The following is a 13,194-nucleotide window of genomic DNA, read 5'->3' on the forward strand; positions in this document are numbered from 1 at the left end:
GCTAGTGCTGATACATTTTAAGAGAAAATGACGGGGGACTTCCCAGGGACTTCCTAAGTGGCACAGTGGTTAAGAATCCGCCTGCCAATGCAGGGGACGTGGGTTCAAATCCCTGCTCCAGGAGGATCCCACATGCCGTGGAGCAACTAGGCCTGTGTGCCACAACTATTGAGCCTGGGCTCTAGAGCTCGTGAGCCACAACTATGGAGCCCATTTGCCACAACTACTGAAGCCCTCTTGCCTAGAGCCTGTGCTCCGCATGAAGAGAGGCCACTGCAAGAGGAGCCCGTGCACCACAATGAAGAGTAGCCCCCACTCTCCACAAATAGAGAAAGCCCGTGTGGAGCAACGGAGACCCAACGCAGCCAGTAAATAAATACATTAAAAAAAAAAAAAAAGAGCAAGAGAAAATGCCAGGACTTTCCGGTGGTCCACTGGCTAAGACTCCACGCTCCCAATGCAGGGGGCCTGGGTTCAATCCCTGGTCAGGGAACTAGATCCCACATGACACATCTAAGAGTTTGCATGACGCAACTAAAAGATCCCACATACTGCAACTAAGACCTGGCACAGTCAAATAAATAAATTAATTAATTAAATATTGGGGGGAGTGAGAAAATACACAATATGAAAGCTGAGCTTTTTATTTATTTAAATTTTGAATTAAAAAGTATCAAGCAGAAAAAAGTTAGCAGAGCATAGAAAGAAGAAACTGCTATCCTTAGAAAGGTCTGATTGAAAGGCTGGCCCTGGCTGATCTTTGGGGAACCTGGACTTTCCCTGTGTTTGTACCATTCCTTAACTGATAAGGACAGCTCACTGTACCTAATCTGTTTGTGCAAACAGTATGGTTTATGCCAAATATTTGTCTTCCTTCTAGGAGTCTGGAATTCTGATACATGTTAGGTAGTGGATGCCTACGTGACCAGCCATCAGTAAAAACCCTAGGTGCTAAGTCTCTAATGAGCTTCCCTAGTAGACAATATTTCACTTGCTGTCACAAGTCAATGCTGGAGGAACTAGGAGTGACCTGTGTGACTCCACTGGAAGAGAGCTCTTGGAAACTTGTGCCTGTTTTCCTTTGGACTTCGCCTCATGGGCCTTTTTTCTTTGCTGATTTTGTTTTGTATCCTGTGCTGTAATAAATGATATCCATGAGTACGGCTATATGCTCAGTTAGGTGAGTCCTCCTAGTGAACATGGGGATGTTCTTGGGAATTTCAACACAAGAACAAAAAGGAATACTGTGAGATGTCTCCCTCCACCTCTATCTTCCAAGTCTCCCAAAATGAAATATATGTTGTTTTGGAATAAATATATAGTTGGTATTCAAGTATAAATCTTCTTCTTGTTTAATCTTAGAAGCAATTACCAGAAAAAGCAGAACAGTGGCTACCTTTAAGGTGGTTGTAATTCAGAAGAGGCATAAATGGAGCTTTGAGCATGTTTACAGTATTCTACTTCATGACCCTGATGGTGCCAGCTTTGAAATAATTTGTTCAAAAAATAAGTTAAACTTGTTTGTTTAATATGCTTCTTTGTATGTATATTATTTTACAACAACAACAAATGTTTTGTTGTAGCTGGTATAGATTTCAAAGTTGTCAGCTGAAGCCTTGAAACTAAATCCATTTCCTAAAGAAAAGGATGTAAAAGAATGAACGGAAGGCTAGGTACTGAGGCACAGGAAATGCTTATGATTTGGGACCTGGAAGAGAACAGAGTAAAGGAAAGCATGGAAAACACTAATCAGGCTGGGTAGTGACCAGAATAGGTTGCATGTAAGAAGCGGCACCTGAATGAGGTTTACTTCAAATTGAGAAGTCACCCCTTTCATCTGTGCTACAGGAAACTTTTGGATACATTTCAATTTCAGTACTTACCACTCTGTAGGGGCAATTAACTGTTAAGATTTCTACCTCCTCAAAGAGACTAAGTTCCTAGAGTACTGGGACTGTTTCCTTTTCCAGTAACTATGTATTCCAAGTACCCTGAAGAGTGCCTGGCTCATAATGGGTCCTCAGTAAATAAGGTGCTTAGAAATGGAGAACAAAACGAGGAAAGGCCCATATCACAGAAACCATGAAAGGAGAGAATGTAAAGAATTCCATGGCCAGTTTTAAATTTTTTTCACTTTTCTTCTTCTTCTCCTACTTTCAAGCAACCTTTCAGGTCATGACTGTTTTTACTAAATCCTTTCCACTCTACTGCTACCTCCTCATCATTGCTTCAACAACTATCTAAACACCAACTATGTGCAGGACACTTAGCCAGGTACTGTCAAGAGATACAAAAATGAACTTACTGTCTACTGCAGGACGTATTCCAGTATATAAATAACACAAAGCTGCAAGTGGAATACAGAGAGAAAAAATCGGAGCATGGCATGGAAGTTAGAGGAGGCTGATTAGAAAAGGCTTTCATGGAAAGATGACATCTGCTTTGGTTCTTGAAGGATGTTAGAATTTAAATAGGGAGAAATATAGGTAAGGGCATTTCAATAAAGAGAACAGCTTAAGAATTGATAGGCAGATGAGGGACAACATACAAAGAAATGAGGCAAGAAAGGCAGGAGTTGACTAGACAAGAAAAAGTAAGAAAGAAGCAAAAATTACGCCACTGTCCAAGTGAGTTGAGCTGATAAAGGAGACCAAAATGGAGCAGCCAGAGATGTAAAGGAAAACCAGAAAAATGTGGTTTCATAGAACTGAAGAGAGGAAACTGAAGCAGAAGTAAAAACTTGGAGTGAGCAGATGTTTTATAACTTTTTTCAAAAAAGACTGCAAAAAGGTGCTGAGAAGTGAGGCAGTAGTAGAGAATGCGAAAGTCTGGAAAAGGTGTGTGTATGAAAGAGAGGAAGATATTATAACAAATGAGTAGGGATGATGTAGTAAAGCATCAGTTTTCAACTGGGTGACTTTGCTCCCCTGAAGATATTTGGCAATGCCTGCAGGCATTTTTGGTTGCCACAACTAGGGATGAGGAAGGGTACTATCGGGACCTAGTGGGTAGAAGCTGGCGATGCTGCTAAACATTTTGCAATGCACAGGACAGTGCCCCACAACAAATTACCTGCCCAACAGGTCAGCAGTGTCAAAGTTGAGAAACCCTGTACCACAGCATAGCAGATACAGAAGAGAGAATGATTAACCAAAGCAGCGAAATCTTTGGTAAAGTGAGAACATTCATGGAGAAGGAAGACTTTTTCGGTTCTCTAACCTAGTGACCCTGTCTAGAGCATGAAGCTGGAAGTAGCTTTAAGGCATTATTTATTTGAAAAGTGTATTGAAATACAACATTCCAATTTCTCCCATAAACATGAACGACAATGTATATGCCTTAAATCATTATTTACCTTGTGACTATTCTACATAGATACACCATTTACCTTTTGGGATACCATCAAGGTTTAATTAAAACATGGCTACTTCTATTTTTTTCTAGGTTCCATATATGTACAGCAATCATATCCATTAAAAGGTTAACAGACATAAATGATCAGGGTCCATATACTAGTGTAATTTTATTCTGTAAAAATCTATGTACCATTCAGAAACCAGTTACAAATAATCTATATTTTAACAGTTCATAGGAATACCATGTGAAAAGGAGGCCTACAAAAGCACCAGTTTAAGATGCCAAGTAGCACTGCTATAAAACAAGTTAACAGTGATTATAAACATGGGGCTGTAACTATCTTTGGTTACAAAGTACAATATATTTCAAAGCCACAATGAACTTGATCATATAAATTTCACTTTGTATCATAAAGCATGAAAAAACTATTCATTGACATGTATTATGTGAAAGGTACTGAGAGGAATTTAATGAAAAATTCCTCAAATAAGAGGACTGTCATTCATGTAAACATTTTCTGAACACCTACTATATCCTAATAATAGGCACATAAAGATGTAACAATGAACAAAGATAGACATAATTTTTGCTTTTAAACTACTTAGGGACAAGTTGGTAAATATGCAATTACAACGTAGAGGAAGCACAGATTAGTGAAGATGAATTCTAGAGCCAAATTGTCTAGGTTTGGATGCAGATCTGCTATTTATACGCTTTGTGATCTTGGGCAAATCGTTTACCTTCTCTGTGTCTGATGATAATATTTAAAAGAATTTACCTTATGGGGTTGTTGAAAAAGTGACATCTGAGATAAGATCTAAGACTGACAATAAGTGTGAACTTTTCTCTTTTCTTTATGAAGGTAATGGGGGAGGGGGTGGATGCCAAAATAACGCTCTAAACAGCAGAGGAAACTGACTACATGAAGGCCCAAGGAAAGAACAAAACCTTGTTCACTAAGGAAATTAAAGCAATTCTATATGCAAAGTGTTATGGGAAAGGGTTTGGCAGCAGTAAGGTACGAGCCCAGAGAAGCAGCAGAGGCTAGGTAACAAACAACCATATGATCCATAGAGAGTTTTCTGCTACTTCTCTCTCTCTCTCTCTCTCTCTCTCTCTCTCTCTCTCACACACACACACACACACCTTTGCATGAACTGACAGACTTTTTCTCATTCAAGAATTAATAAGCCCACATGATAGAAAGAACACACACATAAAGAAGAGAGATCTTGGTTTAAATTCTCAAAAGTTGAAATCCAAACAGCGTTAAAGGCATTTACTTAATCTAGAAAAGCTGATGGAGAAAAAAGAAATGCCTGAGGCCCAGCGGTTAAGACTCTGAGCTCCCAATGTAGGGGGCCCAGGTTCCATCCCTGGTCGGGGAACTGGATCCCGCATGCCACAACTAAGACCTGGCACAGACAAATAAATAAATAAATATTTTTTAAGAAATAATCTCTGCTTAAAAAAAAAAAAGGAACGTCTGAGCATCTAGGTTCAGAACACTATATTGTGTTTTCACATAGATTACCTTAATTAATGAAAGAAGAACCTTAAGGAGGGTGATACCATTCATTTTACAGATGTGGAAACTAAGGTACCAAGGGAACAAACTACTAGACATCAAAACAAGAAGGCTGTTCTTAATAGACAAATCTGTCTTTTCATAATCATCCCAACATGATATTACAATTTCTAATGTGTACTGTATTCCTCTTTACCTTGTTTTAAAAATAACTACAAATTACTATGTCAAAGTTCTGACTGAAGCCAACAAATGGTGAGGTACACCAAGTTGGGAATTTTTACTCTCCTTCCCTGTTCTTTGTCCTTTGTCAGACTTTATTGTTGAAGCATGTGACAACACTATGACTTAGTAATTAAGGCTATAATGAGATTTCTCTCTCATAAGCTATTACTAACCTTCACTACAAACTCATTTAGTTCAGCCACAAAGCTTTTTTGCTAACCAGAAAATTCTCATCTCTAGTCTCAAGCAAGCAAGAAATATTTTGGGAAAGTCTGTTGACAAGCATAATTAAGTCTTATGAAGCATATTATGGAATTTTTCTCTAAAGAACAACTTACAAGTAAATTCCAGATAAAACAGAAACTAAATAAGTATAGTTTCAGAATATAAGGAAAAAACACACTATGCTTGAAGTTCTTTAGGTATTCAGTCTCCCCCTAAAGAAGGAAGGAAACTGCACACTAACAACAAAATTCATTATTACTCCTTCCATGATTCCTGTTTTAATAAGTAAGACTTTTCATAAAATTGAAGGGATTATAGCCAGAGGAGACTGTCAAACTTTTTATCTAAGTGAATATTTTTAGAAAACAATTAACGACAAGCAAAAAATACTTGGCATGCCTGGCCTAATTGATTTTTCCATCTCACTTTAGTTTTAAACACAATAACATACCTCAATATTTATTTTAGAGATTGTTTACAAAGCACTTTCTCACGTTATCATTTCATCCTAACAACTCAATAAGTATCTATAATGTACCAGACACTGTGCTGCATCCTGTAGGCTTTGGTTCAAAGTACACAGAGTTATGTGGAGGAGTCAGACATACAAGCAACTGATGATAATATAGTAAAATAAGGACTGGAAGAAAGGCCCAAAGTACTAAGGGAGTGACTCTATGATTACTGGTAAAGGTAACTTTTGAACTGGGTCTTGAAGAATAAAGATGACTGTAAGAATCAGGAGATTTTTGATGGCAAATAACCCAAGAATTGGCTTAAACAATAGTGATTCATTCACGAGGAGAAATCCCATGCTAGGGAAAGCCACAGGTCCAGCACAATATGCCTCTAAAATGATGTTATCATGGACCTACAGTCATTCTACCTCTCTGTTCTGCCAACCTCAGGGCATGCTTCGTCATCCACTGTGGTCACGAGACAGCTGCCAGTGGCGACTGGGGCCACACGTTCTCTTGCTCACATACAATAGGGGAAAATATGCTCTCCCCCAGAAATAGAATGTCTCTTTCCTTTCAATCTAACTGGGACAAATAATAATTTACAGGGAAATGTCTTGAGCTGATTGGCTTGGAGTAATCAAAATCTACCGCTGAAATAGGTGATCTTCTCAGAGTCTCCTGGATGGCAAAGAATAAGGAGAACTCCAAGCACTGGGATAAACACGAGAAAACAGAAGTACAGAGAATAAGAAACAGCTTCGTATGGCTGGAGTGATGGGAAATCTAAGGTTGGACACAGCCTACAAACCTCTGTGAGTTTGGACTTTACCCAATAGACAATGCGAAGTCAATGCAAGTTTTTTAGGTACCGAAGTAATATCCTCCAATTGGGTTTTTTAAAAAGTGTGGTAGCAATATACAGAACAGCCACAGAAGGAGAAGAAAAGTGGGAGAACAAATGGCAGAAACTCAATTGGTAGGCTGTTCAATAAATAATCCAGACTAGGAAGGAAGTGGTAATAGTGAGGGAAAGAATGGAATAAAAAATACAAGGTGGCAAAGCTGCTATGTAAAACACCGTGTGTGTGTGTGTGTGTGTGTGTGTGTGTGTGTGTGTGTGTGTGTGTGTGTGTGTGTGTGTGTGTGTGTGTGTCTCTCTCCCCCCCACCCCTTACTGATGAGGAAAATTAAGTCTCAGGCAGGTAAATGGATTGTTTATGATGGCAAAACTATAAAGAGTAACCAGAATCTGAACGGAGGTTTGATTCCCAGTCCAGTGTTCTAATACATCACAACTATATTTAAAAACTCCAGCAATGCTCAAAAAAGATTTTTTTTAATCCTGTGATTTAAAGGATGTTCTGTGTATCAAATTAAAGTGACTTCTGTTTATTCCAACTTTAACATAATGTTCATTATATGGATTTAATGTCAATTTATAAAACTTGGTACATGTTTTTGAAGTTTCTATATTATTTAAAATAGGATGTTGTGAAGAATTCAATCTGTAATGGCAAATTTAGACTGCCAAATTTTTAAAAATTAAAAAACTAAAATGACTGAAGCTTGCATTAAAAAATTTTGAACTTGTTTTGTAAATAAACTAGGTACTGAATGTTTTAATTTCATTATCAATCTGAAGTAGGCACTTGAAAAGTTTCTTTTAAATTATGCCTCCCTCTGAAATTCTGGATTCTGATAACCAACTTCCATTAGCATCAACTTAAAAAGAAAAATGTTGTCTCATTTTAAAAAATATAATTGTTTTAGAAAAAAATCACTTGCCTTTTCTTTTTAAAGTGGAGATGTCTGATTTTGTTTTGTTACCATTGTACCAAGACTGGGTTAATAGGAAAGGTGGTTTAAAATAGAATAAACACTTTCCATAAAAATTATAAACAATATATTTTTTAGCTTATTGGGTTAAATCTTAGTCTTCTGCTTTTAAATTCAATTGATAACTTTAGTGAGCATCTATGTACCTGGCACTATGCCAGATGCTGGGAATACAGCTGAAAGCAAAATTGTAGAGTCATTCAGGCATATATTTGTATGATTACTTGATTAGTGTCAGTCTTCCTCACTGAATAACTACAGTACTATTTTTTCTTTAGCCAAAACATGACTGCAAATGTACAAAGATGATGCCTAAAAAAATCAACCTGACAATAATATATTATTCTGCCAATGACAGAAGAATTTTCTATCACCAGGTAGAAACTCAGCACCCATAAATGAATTTTTTTCTTAAAACATACCTGCTAAAACACTCAAGAAACCAGGAATATAAGGAAAACTACCTCAACATAATAAATGTTATATATGAAAAATCCACAGCTAACATCATACTCAATGGTCAAAAACTGAAAGCTTTCCCTCTAAGATGAAGAACAAGACAAGGATGTGCATTTTCACCATTTCTATTCAATATTGTACTAGAAGTCCTAGCCAGAGCAATTAGGCAAGAAAAAGAAAGAAAAGGCATTCAGATTGGAAAGGAAGAAATAAAATTATCTTTGTTCAAAGACAATACTGTCTTATACATAGAAAACTCTAAAGATCACTCACTCTCTCTCACCCACACACAATCTGCTAGAATAAATGAATTCAGTAAAGTGGCAGGATACAAAATCAACACACAAAAATGATTTGTGTTCTATACAGTAACAATAAACAGTCCAAAAAAGAAATTAAGAAATCAATCAGATTTACAATAATACCAAAAAGAATAAAACACTTAGGAGTAAGTTTAACCAAAGAGATGAAAGACTTTTACACTGAAAACTACAAAATGTTGTGAGAAGAAATTAAACACAAATAAAGGAAAGACATCTGGTGTTTAGACTGGAAGACTGGAAGAGATGTCAACATTACTCCAATCTATAGATTCAGTGCAATCCCTATAAAAAAAAAAATCCCAATGACATTTTTTGCAGAAATAGAAAAATCTATCCTTAAATTCATATGGAATCTCAAGGGACCCCAAAGAGCCAAAACAATTTTGAAAAAGAACAATGTTGGAGGTCTCCCTCACAATTCTGATTTCAAAACTTACTATAAAGCTAGAGTAATCACAACAGTGTGGTAACAGCACAAAGAGAGACTTAGAAACTGATGGACTACAATAGATTTCAGAAATAAACCCCTGAATGTGTGATCGACTGATTTTCAACAAAGATGCCAAGACCATTCAACGAAAAAAAGATAGTCTTTTCAACAAATGGTATTGGGAAAACTGTACATCCACATGCAAAGACCTAAATGTAAGATTTTTTGGGGAAAACTCTTAGGAGATTTTTAAAGTGGGTAAGTTTCATGACATTGGATTTGGCAATGATTTCTCAGAAGTAACACCAAAAGTATATGCAACAAAAGAAAAACTAGATCAGTTGGACTTCGTTAAAATTAAAAACTTTTGTGCCTCAAAGTACACTCGACAGAGTGAAAAGGCAATGCATAGGACGGCAAAAATATTTGCAAATCATGTATCTGATAAGGGATTGGTATCCAGAGTGTATAAAGAGCTCCTACAACTCAACAACAAAAAACAAACAATTAAAAAAAGGCAAAGAACTCAAATAGATTATTTCTCCAAAGAAGATATACAAAAGGTTGATAAGCATAAGAGATGCTGACATCACTGATCCTTAGAGAAATGCAAGTGAAAACCACAATGAGCTATCACTTCCTACCCATCAGCATGGCTGTAATCAAAATAATAAAAATAACAAGTGTTGGTAAGGATGTGGAGACATTGGAACCCTGACGCATGATGGTGGGAATGTAAAATTTTCTGGATATATACTCAAATGAAACGAAAGCAGGGACTCAAACAGATATCTGCACACCTATGTTCATGGCAACATTATTCCAATAGCCAAAAAGTGGAAGCATAGGAAGTATCAACTGACAGATAAATGGATGAACAAAATGCAGTATGTACATACAACGGAGTATTATTCAGCCTTAAAAATGAAGGAAATTCTGACAAATGCTACAAGGATGAACACATGCTAAGTGAAATAAGCCAGTCACCAAAGGACAAATATTGTATGATTCTACTTACATGAAATACCTAGAGTAAACAAATTCATAGAGACAGAAAGCAGAATAGTGGTTGTCAAGGGCTGGGAGTAAAGAGAAGTGGGGAGTTTGTGTTTACCGGGTACAGAGTTTCAGTTGGGGAAGATGGATAGAGTTCTGGAGATGGATGGTGGTAATGGCTGCACAACAATGTGAATACACCTAATGGCACAGAACTGTACACTTAAAACTGGTTTAAAAGGCAAACTTTATATTATGTATATTTTATCACAATAAAAACAGCAACAAAAAAACAATACCTGCTATGCATCTTTCCTAGTGACTCACTGTGGGATCTCATCTCTTCATACCCAGGTAACTGCGACAGCTACTATTGTCCCTGGTTCCTTCCACTCTCTCCTCATTGTAACTCAATCAACAGATCACTGACAGGTGCATCTTGGCAGTTTTATCACATTAATGTGTGGCCTCCAAACTTTCAAAGGCTCCCCATATCTTACACAAGAGGATAAAAATCCAAATCTCCTCAATCCAGTACCCAAACCCTTCTACAAACAGATATCCTTTCAACTGTCTAGTGTCTTCCCCAGGAAATTCAGTTGTCAGCTCATCCTAGTTTCCCTTTCTATTCCCCTCCCCCAAAGCTAATCTCCACATTATACTCTTGCTTTTCCCTAGCTAAGTAACTGCTCCAATCTTTCTGTAAATCTAAACCCTCACAGAAGCTAGCTGAAGTCCCAAGTGTTCCAGGAAGTTATTTAGCCTCCTAAGGCCTCACTCATCTCCCTCTAACAAGAATACGTACAGCATTCTTTGTACTGACAGAACTTACTAGATTGTTTTTTTAGACTCAGAGGGGTACATCTTATCTTTTCTGAGGGCAGTCTATATATTACACTTGTTTCTTTCTCTTGCAGCACCTAGTATTGCAAAATACAAAGCAGATCTTCAATAATCACCTGTGTAACTGAACACAAGGTACAACTTTGGTGTGTGAGTTTCCATGACTAAATATGAAATCAGAATCATTTGACAGGATTGTATTTCTGAAGGTTAACCTGTGACACACAACACAGAAAATTGCTGTGACTCAAGTCTATGTGGAAACGAGGTGGTATAACCTTGCAAACAGAACACAGGGGTTTAAAATCCTAAAACTAGCATCTGATACAAAGAACCTGTTTAAATGCTGGTACTGAGGCACCAAACATAGTATAATAATTAGGTTTTGTGGGACAGAATATTGACGTTGCTTTTACAGAATGCGTGCAAAAATGAGCAATACTATAATTGGACAGAAATATAGTCACAGGCCTTTGAAAACTCTTAAATGACATGCCAGTTGGTTTTTATTAAACTCAGGTCGGGTAAAAAAAAAAACCTCTATCAGTTACCTGTAGTAACTGACTGTAACTATCAAGAATCCAAGTGAGATGCTCTCTCTGATTTCTCCTTTCAACTTTACTGCACAAAGATCCAGGGATGAAGACGGTGGTGAAGCCTGCAACCAGTGAGGAATACGAGGCTCAGGAGTGTAGTGAACAGAGCTCTCTAAATGGGGCGGAGAGAGGCCCAGATCCTAGTTTTGGTCCAATCCCTGGCCAGCTGTAGGACCCACAGCTAGTCACTCATTTCCCCGGGCCTAGTTTCCCGGCTCTAAAACAAGTCACACCAGATCGCTAAAGGTTTTGACTTCAAAATTCCAGGACAAGTTTAATCACAGCTGCCATTAACACGTATGATTCTTGCAATTTCAAATCCTTCTTCCGGAAGAAAGTAATTGATTTCAACAATCTAAAAGAAATGGATGCTATTCAGAGACAAAAGATTCTGTTACTTGAAAAAACGAAGTAATTCTGTAAAAATGCCCATTTCCTCATTATAGTTAAGATGTTTTAGCAGAGGGAACAGTTCTCTGGTAAAAGCAAGACTGCTTCTGCAAATTAGGCCTAATCCAGAGTACTTAGTATCTGTGCTGGTATGTGAAGACTTGCTATTGTAGTTCAAAGCAGAGGCACCACTCCTCAGAGCTTCTTCCCCCCAAACCGTGAGAAAGTTCTCATCTTCGGGGTAAGGCTAGTAAACAGCTCTGCAAATGATGAGACACTGAAAAAGGCACGCTTTTAGCCCTTCAAGTACTCCAAGCACAGACTCCTTTAACAAACACTCGGCATTGTCTCTCTCCCAACCTGTCAAAGCGCAATTCCAGTCTGATCCCGCAACAGTAACTTACCCGGACAATCTAACTTCTCCCCCTGGAACCAGCAGTCCGCAGGCCTGCTTCCCCCCGCCGACCCCCGATTCCAGCCGGCCGCTCTCACGCCCACCCCGGGGCGGCAGCAGCCTCACAGCCGCGTAAAAGCGCGCCCGAGTCCCGGGAGCGGTTTCCCGGCGTCCCGGGAGCGGCGGGTCCCGCCCCTCGGAGCCCCGAGCCGGGAGCCGGCCCGGCCGCCGCCACCGCCACCTCGGGCCGCTCTCCCCGCCCCGAGCGCCACACCTCGAGCCTCTGCCCCCGGGACGGCGGCGCACAGCCCAGCCTGCCCCTCGGAGCGCACCGGGACCGGTCAGTCTGCTCCCGCCGCCGCCGCCGCCGCCTCAGCGTCAGACCGACCAGTGCCCCTTCCCCGCCCGCGGCCCCGCGCCTCCCGCGGCGGCCGGGCCCCAGCCCTGCGCCCCCGCCGCCCCCACACAGCCCCTTCCTCACCGGGACGCCCAGCGCCGCGCCGGGCACAGCTTCGGCTCACAGCCTCAGACACACCGAGGGACACTCACCCCGGAGGCTCCTCCCGCCGCTGCTGCTGCTGCTGCTGCTGCCGCCGCTGGGACCGCGGCCGTCGCCCCCGCCGCCGCCACCAGCACCGCCGTCCGCACCGGCGCCAGCGCCCCCGGCCATCCTCCTCCTGCCGTCGCCGCCGCCGCCGCCCCCCTCTCCGCTCCTGTCACTGGCTCAGGCTCCGGGTCTTCTCCAGGTTCCCCTCGCCGCCATTTTGACGCCTGGAGTGAGCAGGAGGGGCTCGGCTCGGCGCGGGCCTGGGGCGCCTGCGCGGCGCTGCAGAGCCGGCCCGAGCCCCCGCCCATCCCCGCCGTCGCCGCGCCTGGGGTCACGTGGGCCGCCGGCGGCGCGCGCGCGCGCGCGCCCCGGCTAGCCGGGGATGCGCGTGCACGGGGCCCGGGAGCGGTCGGAGCCGAGTGCGCGCGCATTATTCCGGCTCTCCGCTCGGAGTTTGAAGCGCGTGGCGGCATCCTGCTTTTTCCGGGGAACTGTGGCACATCGTTGAATCTGTCAGAGTGGAATTATAATAACTACGTTACCGGACGACCGATTGTACCAATTCACGTTTCTATTCGGCAGCC

At 40.8% G+C, this 13,194-nt stretch overlaps 1 protein-coding gene across 1 annotated transcript in view; it reads right to left on the reverse strand.

Moving 5' to 3' along the window:
• Positions 1-12,750, reverse strand: part of BTBD7 (BTB domain containing 7) — an 84,036-nt gene extending 71,286 nt beyond the window's left edge. The window contains exon 1 of the mRNA XM_057731514.1: positions 12,613-12,750. The gene's annotated coding sequence lies outside the window, so the exon portion shown is untranslated. The remainder of the gene's footprint in view (positions 1-12,612) is intronic.
• Positions 12,751-13,194: the final 444 nt, after the last annotated feature.

The sequence above is a fragment of the Hippopotamus amphibius genome, chromosome 4 (assembly GCF_030028045.1).
Source record: "Hippopotamus amphibius kiboko isolate mHipAmp2 chromosome 4, mHipAmp2.hap2, whole genome shotgun sequence".
Lineage (NCBI taxonomy): Eukaryota > Metazoa > Chordata > Mammalia > Artiodactyla > Hippopotamidae > Hippopotamus > Hippopotamus amphibius.